Genomic DNA, 9736 nt, shown 5'->3' on the forward strand with positions numbered 1-9736 from the left:
CACAACATGATGATTTTTTATTTTTTCGAGGCTTTAGGATTAATATGCAAGATATTAAAAAATTTGTAATTCTTAGCCATTAGGTTTATATTTTTACATCATTTTGGAGAAAAAGTTACTGTTTCAACGTGTGTTTAATAGTTTTCACTGAAATACCATGCAAGATGGATCTGTATAGCATCTATAGGTCATTTCCAGTATGTGCAAGAACCGTTCTTTGCGCTTTTAAAGTTAAATTTTCTTAGACGTACAATAGTTGATATATGTCTATAGGTAACCACTATATGCAAGCACTTTTCTTTGCTGATTTAAAGTTAAATCTATAGGTCATTTTCAGAATATGCAAACATTGTTTGAATGGCAGCCTCCTGCGTCTATAATCTATATAGAGAAAGAAAGAGCGTTGGATATTACTGGTTGACAAGCTTCCAGTGTTCAAGATATAGAATAACGGTTCCAGGATTTTAGAGTAACAAGGTTTATAGGAAAGAAAAAAAAACAAATTCAAAATGACTTACCAGTGTTCAAGTATCAGGACAACATATTTCACTAATTAATTCAGTTTAAGTGTAACCGAGGGTTGCTAGAGTTGGTGACAGTTGCAGAATACTGATAATAGGATTGGTGGTCATTCACTAATTAAACTGAAAATCACACATGTTGAATTGTATAATGGAAACACGTGAGATTAGCGAGAGATAATAGAAATAAATGAAAAACTGGTATAGGTTTTGATTGTGCGTTATCACTACTTGATTATAAATTTTTGAAGTCAGACGTTGCTCAGATTTTCCATAGGAAACAACATGCAACCCACACAGCCTTAATAATCAGAACATACAAATCGATCATGTGAGATTGATCCAGTTTTTTCGTTGCTCTGGATCGCAAGCTGTCAACGTTATATTATTACTGGCTTATCAAATAAAAAAAATTATATTGGAGTATATCGAAGCCCCACTAAGAAAGGAAAAACGTTCAAATAGAAATTTACCATGTTGTCCTATACGTGTGCATCTATTGTGAGTAAAAAATCTACAACTCCTAAACTAATTAAGTTTCCTGTCGTTCTTATAATTAATTATTCTGTATATAATATAAAATTAACCGTTTATAATCCCTGCTGTAGAATTATATATAGTAAGGAAATAACCAGTATATTGCACACATATGAGTTCCTTACAGAGTATTTGTGCCCCGATTGCAACACGAGGTTAGTTATCTTTCAAGATTTATATTCCTTTTGTGTGATTTAATCATATTAACGCCATGGAATATATGATGGACATGTTGTGTTTTTCACTTCATGTTGATGTATGTACTGATTATATTGAACTACAGGTATGCCAGAAAATCAATACTAGAGAAATATTTTAAGTTTCATTCCAGCAACAACTACTTCTCAAGAAACGGGATATCTATTTCTGTCAACTGTGAATGAGCTTCTCGATGCAGTAATCGCAGTCTCATATGAACATTTCATGAGGCATAAGTTCAAGAAGCAGTTCCTCGCTCATACGGGTACTGTATCCCTTCAAGCTGACAAGGTTAACAAAATAAATAAGTGCACAGAATCACTGATCCCAGGTGAGGAACATATATATACCTAAGTAAAGATTTTATATCTTTTGCTACTGAGAATTACATATAAGTAGTGCATTTGTATCCAGTAAAAGTTTTAAAAAAACCTGAATATACACACATCCTCATTATGGGATACGGTTGAAGGTTGGGCTATCAATTTTGTTAAAACTCGTATGTATATAAGACTATATACAGAAAATAAATTTATAGCCCAAACCTGGATTCAACATATTACTGCTACATTGATCGATTTCTAGATCTTTACATAAATAAAGCTATCTCTACAATAATATTGCATGCACACTTCTTGCATTTCACATTTCTTTTTATTTATTTATTTGAAATTTGAAAATTGCATTTTCATAAATATGCATGTGATATTTATATATATCTTCCAAATCTTTTACGGATAAATAGTTGTGTTCAATTCCAAATAAGGCATATAAAATTTAATTATGTTAAATCCAAAATTTATGGAGTCAACTTCTTTTCAATTATTTTAATATCTATCCATAAAATTAATACATGAATTTAAGTTTCTAATACCAAATTTAAATCATCAAATCATTAGATTCCTAAAGGTATCAAAGTACCCTGTCCCTTTGAACAATCAATCTAATCAAAGATTATTAAAAAAAAATCTAATGCATTTGACCACGTGTGCGGCGCGAAGCCCCGCCACACTAAATTAGATGATCCCACCGGTCCCGGTGCGTAGCACGGGTTACATACTAGTTAAATAATAAGAATAATAAGAAACGTTTGGCACATTCGATATTAACCGAACAATGAAGCCAACAATAATAGATCGGTTATTAAATAATGGCGTTCAATTTCGGCTGATTATCATAAAAAAATTTGGTGCCGAACTCAACGGTTCGGCTCATACGATATTCAAGTTTTAAGCCGAATTGTTCTTCGTTTGTGTAAAAAAAAATAAGTTCGGTTGCGACATTTGGGCCGAACACTACCCTGAAACTAACAAAAACCGAGACGAATCATCGATTACATGTCATAAATCAACGAAATATGCAAAAATAAACAATGGGTTTGGGGGGAAATACCTTTCTATGTGCAATCTTAAAGAATCAGTCTCTATTTCTCCCTCTTCAACACCAATCGATCCACTATCCACTTCATCTCCATATTTTTCCAAAAACCCTAGATAGAGATGCTACAGAAGCAACACCAGGATTCGGCACCGTATTTCTAAGGCATCGCTTAACACGAGGTGCCATGTATGTGTTTAACAGAGAAGTAATTTTCTGAAAATTTCAGAATTTTTTGAGAAGAAGATGAGGAGAAGAGGGAGAGAGAAGGGTTTTTGGTTTTTAAAATTTAATTTATTTATTTTTTGGTTTAAGTAACCGTTTTAGTATTAATTAGTGGGTTAATTAGTGGGAGGGTAGTTAAATAAGGAGATGGGTTAATTAGTGGGAAAGTTTAAGGATTAGAATTTAATTAAGTGGAAGGGTAGTAATGTAATTTAAACTATATGAGGGTATTACAATAACTTTAGCATCACTAGGACACCCCTTAGCAGTTTGAATTGGATGGCATCATAAGTTTGTATGCCTCCAAAAAAATTTTGTATGCCCCAAAATAGGGTTCAATTAGAAGGGGTAGTTTCTACATCCAATGCATGTTAAAATTCTAACTTGGAATGCAAGAGGGCTCAATGGGATAGATAAAATTGATAACCTAAAGGAATTGATTGCAAAAATGAAACCAACAGTGGTATTGGTTCAAGAATCTAAAAAATTGATGGTGGTTACAAACTGGCTAGTGAAGCATCTGTGGTTACAAACTGGCTAATGTAATAGGCATAACAAAAATAAGATGCCTTAGACAGTTTGGTTGGGTCTGAGCTTTTTTCAGACAATGTACAGTTACAATTTTATTATTTGAATAAATTCAGCCCTTTTATCTCAAAAAATAAATAAATCCTTGTCTGTACAGTAATAAATTTCCGTACAACTTTTGGTAATGGGAAGGTGGGAGCCTAATTAGTAAGTTCGCGAATGATTCGCGAATCATTCGCGAATTTTCCCGTATCACGAATTTTACCGTCTTATTCGCGTACGTTTGCAACTCCGAACCCAAGTCGCGTATTATGTGGCATTCCCGGATTATTCGCGAATCGTTCACGAATTTTACGTATCCCGAATGATACGTCCGCTTAATTCGCCATAAATTCTTTAGCTTTTACTTTTCAAAGATTCCATTTTTTGGGCTTTACTGCCTCCCGAGCATACACGACCGAATATTAGACGTGTTGTAATTTTTATGAAACAAAAACGACTGAACAAATTTGAAGGTGACGGTGAGAGAGATCTCAAACTCACTAACCAAGCATCTAAACCACCATACGACGTCCTCTTGGATAACCAATGTTGTATATATTATTAATATCATCATATTGAGTTTATTTTTTCCTTAAATAACTCACACATGCATAAAAATTGGTCTACGACCTTATAAATACAAATTATTTGTTATATATAGATACCGAATTTTCAGAGCCGAACTCACATTTACAAATCGAATTATACACGTACGTATGCCGTTCCGAATTAATGACGAATCACGTCCCGTTGACCGAATTTTGGACCGAATTTGGATTTTACAAAACCGTATAATACTCGTACGTTTGCCGTTCCGTACGTTTGCCGAATCCCGAATTGCTAACTAGGGGTGGGAGCCTAGTTAGTAAGTTCGCGAATGATTCGCGAATCATTCACGAATTTTTCCGTATCACGAATTTTACCGTCTTATTCGCGTACGTTTACAATTCCGAACCCAAATCGCGTATTATGTGGCATTCCCGGATTATTCGCGAATCGTTCACTAATTTTACGTATCCCGAATGATACGTCCGCTTAATTCGCCATAAATTATTTAGTTTTTACTTTTCAAAGACTCCATTTTTTGGGCTTTACTGCCTCCCGAGCATACACGACCGACTATTAGACGTGTTGTAATTTTTATGAAATAAAAACGAGTGAAGAGATATGAAGATGAAGGTGAGAGAGATCCCAAACTCACTAACCAAGCATCTAAACCACCATACGACGTCCTCTTGGATAACTAATGTTGTATATATTATTAATATCATCATATTAAGTTTATTTTTTCTTTAAATAACTCACACATATGCATAAAAATTAGTCTATGACCTTATAAATACAAATTATTTGTTATATATAGATACCGAATTTTCAAAGCCGAACTCACATTTATAAATCGAATTATACACGTACGTATGCCGTTCCGAATTACTGACGAATCACGTCCCGTTGACCGAATTTTGGACCGAATCTAGATTTTACAAAACTGTATAATACTTGTACGTTTGCCGTTCCATACGTTTGCCGAATCCCGAATTGCTAACTAGGGGTGGGAGACAACATCGTGACTGGGTCAGCTCATCCGCAGTTACACAGCCGAAAAGGGCCAAAGAAAAAGAATCACTGCGCGAGAGATTCGGAGAGGGAGAAATATGTGGTCCCTCCCTCCAAGTGTCCCTCTCTTCCGGGAACAGATAAAAAAGAACACAAAATTGATTAAAAAGATCAAAATAAACAATTTTTGGATAAAATGGACAGTTAGATTTTGATACTGTTTAAATGGACAAAAATGTAAAAATAGGCAGGATGTTACCAGTTTCATCGAGTCCATTTTCAAATATTTTTTCTAATTTTTAATTTACACAGGATGTATTCAGTTTCATCCTTACTATTTTTTAAATTTAAGCAAGGATGAAATCCTTACTATTTTTTTGGCCATTTCACCCAAACTATTTTTTACTCGTCCATTTGAATCGTGATTTAAAAATATTTGGACAAATGACCCATTTTCCGAAAAAAGAAAGAGCAAGACATGCCTCTCAATGTTTAAGAAGGAAAAACACCTAGGGTAGTTTAAACTTTAGTGGTCTCAATTTTTTTTTTCCTATTCTAAAACCTGGCAAGATTGGGGGTATACCCAATAAGACAAAATCTGGTCATTATGAAGTAAAACCGAGCCACCCCTTAACCTTATTTTTTTATAAATGGCTAAAATGTTCTTGGTTAATTAACACTAAAATTCTGATTAGGTTAATTAATTGAGTTTAGATTGATTGAATAGATTAAAACTTAGGAATTGAACTAATGAAATTTTGTTTTTGATTGAATTTTTGTGGGATGATTTTTTATGAGAATTTTTTTTTTTAGAATACCTCTTGCAACGAAAATGAGGCACACAACCGAAACACTTTTAAAATGTGATTGCAAATTTGTGGTATGAATTTAAACTAATTGGGGGACAGAGGAAAAGGACAAAACCGGGAACAGAGGAAAAGGACAAAATCGGGATTTAAATATCAAATCAGGATCACCCCATATCCAGATAATTTATATAATTCCTAATCTATCATCACTAATTATATTTCGTTAACTAATTATAATTAATTAAGTTAGTAGAGTAATCTGATGGTGGTTAACATAAAACATAATCACTTCACTTGGGTTTGAAAACTATGCCGATAGTAGAAGTATGTTTAAAGACTATGTCGGAAATGTTTGAAGACTATGTCGGTATTCGTTGCCGGTTTTGTTGTTTCTATGCCGGTAATTTTTGTAACAAAATTCTTTTTTCCTGACTACATTTTTACTACTCCCGGCATTGTGGTCAAATAGTCTGAGTATGCCGGCATTTGATACCGGTATTGTGTTTATTTTCAAATCAATGCCGGCATAGGAAGACAGGGTAATCAAAGATATTTTGGATGCTTGCAAAAGTTGTTGTCCTGGAGAATAAAGATATGAAACGTATAATGAGAACTAACAAATTGTGGAAACCGCTAACACGTAAAGCGACTATTGTGATATGCATGCATACCAAGAGAACCATGGAGCACAAGAAAAATCCTACAACGATATCCCGAGAGGATCACCGCACCAAATATTCGCACATCAACAAAATTACCGGTGTCATGACCAAGTGACGAAGTCAGAACATGGAAATGTGATGGACCAGAGCCTCAACAGACACAATGTTTTCATAGAGGGCCAACAGATTTTTCCTGCTTAAGTTAACAAAAGTTCATACATCGGTTTGACAAACCACGAAAGTGTATAAAATGTTTAACCAATTTTAAAGGGGATATCCACACTCATCTCCACAAGGGGCTTCACCAATAGATTCAACAGCTTGAAATTTAGAGGCTTTTTGGTGGTTAGGATAGCAAAATACGTCAAGAGAAGAGATCTGAAAACAAAACAAAAACTTTAGACTATGGCCGTTGGAGAAGAATCCCGAGAATATGTTAACTATCCTTTTGGGATCATTTGGTACCTGCATTTTCTCTCGGTTTTCTGCAGCAAGCCTGACTCCATTGCATGCACGAACCCGATTTATTGCTTCGATAATTTCAGCATCTGATCGATTCTCCAGCAACTTAGAGAGCTCTGAGAAGGTTTTTGGTGCTTTAATCACTTCATTATCTTCCTCTAAATCCACACCAAGGTCATCGTCGTCATCAGGACCGAGTTGTTTCAATATGCCCATCTTCTCTGTATATAGAGTTACTTGACACAATCAAAGATGAAGCCTTACCCAATGTACAAATCAAAGAATTGTTTATGCATGTAATACTTGTGGTTTTGTAGAGATGTGAAATTGTGCCTTCCTTTTTATTGAAATTGAAATTGGAATGAAAAAGAAGAACCCAGTCTTGAATCAGGGAGAAACCACCAAAGTTGTAGTTATTGTTGATGTCAAGTAATTGCGAATCTGAGTTCCTTGTCATAGAGAAAGCTAAGTTGTCAATGGAGGTTTTTCCCCTGAGAGAGGAAGAAACAGTATTTATTTGAGAGAGAAATGGAGGGAGAGAGAAAACGTGAACTTCAGTAGGGGAGACGAAAAGTGCAAGATACAATTTAGAGGAAACCGGCATTTAATAAGAAAACACGAGCATCTATGTATAGCTCAGGGGTGCCCCCCCTGTTTTAGGTTATTTCCTTAGTGATCCTTCAAAGTTCTAACTAATTAAAAGCAAAATCTCTTAATAAGCTCTCCTAAATAATTTTTTTTCTATTAACCCTTCCTGTATGAAATTTTTGGCTCCGTCCCTGCGAGCATGCCGACCACCTTTCCGATATTTACATTTTACAATAAAACAATGACGGATGTTATAAAACTCGATCCACGGAATTTCGTTTCACTACTAGCTCACTGCCGGCACTGATATGAAATTACAAAACGATGCCGGAACTATTCGCCGGCATGGTATTCATATGGAATTATATGCCGGTTTTTGCTGTCGAACATTAAATCAATGCCGCCACGGTATTCATATAGAATTCTATGCCGGTTTTTGTTGTCGGCATGGTCTTCAACATTAAATCAATGCCGGCAACGGTGATAAATAAAACTTTTCATATAAAGTTCACGATTCTAACCTAAACTCGCTACTTAAAATCAAGTACTTGTTCTGCTTTTGGTTTAGATTTGCATGGAGGCATTTTATTAGAATTGATTGGTTGATGTAAAAAATTTCGACGATTTTATTTTTCCACTGATTAAAAGAAGGAAGGGGATATGGTTTTGATTTTTGTGTTTTTAGGATTTATATTTATTTTAGGTTCAAGGGTATCTTAGTCAATTCAATAGGATTTTAATTAATGTAGAGGGTAGTTTAGTACTTTCGCACCAAAAAACACTCCTTAACCGTCACTACTGGTTGGGGAAGTAATCCATATCCCCCAATTAGTTTTTTTATCCCCCAATTGGGAGTTCTTCTAAAACATGGCAAGATTGGGGTATACTCAAACTAATTGGGGTATACCCAATAAGAAAAAATCTGGTCATTATGAAGTAAAACCGAGCCACCCCTTAACCTTGTTTTTTACAAATGGCTAAAATACCCTTGGTTAATTAACACTAAAATTCTAATTAGGTTAATTAATTGAGTTTAGATTGATTGAATAGATTAAAACTTAGTAATTGAACTAATGAAATTTTGTTTTTGATTGAACTTAAATGGGTTGATTTTTTATGAGAATTTTTTTTTTGAGAATATCTCTTGCAACGAAGTAACGAAAATGAGGCACACAACCGAAACACTTTTAAAAGGTGATTGCAAATCTGTGGTATGAAATCATACTCAAAATCAAAGAAGAAATCAACACTTTCAGTAGTATGAAAGGTCGGCAGGGTCGACTAATGAAGACCATGCTGCCACCCAACGCCGGCAGGGTATACGGTTCAAGAAGGTGCCGGCTTTATATGGCCGGCAGGGTATACGAATGAAGAAAATGCCAGTTGTAATATTTTTGACACACATGAGATTGTTATAAATGCGCAGGTAGTCGGCATGATATTGATTTATTACCTTGTCGGCATCCTTTTTGTCGGCATTTATTAACTTTCTTACCCTGTTGTCCAGCGTTTTGACCGGCATTGTTGTAATATTATAACCTTGCCGACTTTGGTTATACCCAAAAAAAGACTGAGTTCTCATAGATGCAATTCACTTTATTCATTCAATTTTGGTTACTACATTTATTGAAACATAAAACCTAATCCTTGTCGACGGAAAAACGAATGCACTTAGCATGTGCATCAAGCCTTTGAACCCCTAAGCGACCATAGTGGACGTGTTATAGTCTCGTGAGGGCTTACATAGAGGTATACCCACAAAACCTACTTTAAAAATTCTAAAACCATCAATCTTCCTCCGACGAAGACGATACCGCATCCAAGTAGTCAGGGTTATCCTCCGGGATTCTTTCGGCCAAGAAGTGGTAGCTTGCATCGAATGCGAATGCTTCCCCCTTTACCTCCAAGTAGCGCGCTTTCACGACTTCGTGCTACAAAAAAAAACTTACGTTTTTAGTGGTGTTTCATTGGAAGATAAAACAACATGGATCACGTAAAACAAACCACAAAAATACTCACAAATTGTGAAATGGACAAGGTGAATGGGCGAGTGTTAAAATTCCGAGGTTGGAGAGCTAAAAAATGCAAGTATCGCATTTTCAATGACTAGGTGCCTCTCATGCACTTGTTGAACACTTCTTGCATTTGGATTCCCAAAGTCTTGGATAAATTTGTTGTGTACCCTAGCCCAAAAGGTTGTGGAATCCACCCTTTCGGAGGATTGACGTCT

The sequence above is a fragment of the Papaver somniferum genome, chromosome 3 (genome assembly GCF_003573695.1).
Source record: "Papaver somniferum cultivar HN1 chromosome 3, ASM357369v1, whole genome shotgun sequence".
Taxonomy (NCBI): Eukaryota; Viridiplantae; Streptophyta; class Magnoliopsida; order Ranunculales; family Papaveraceae; genus Papaver; species Papaver somniferum.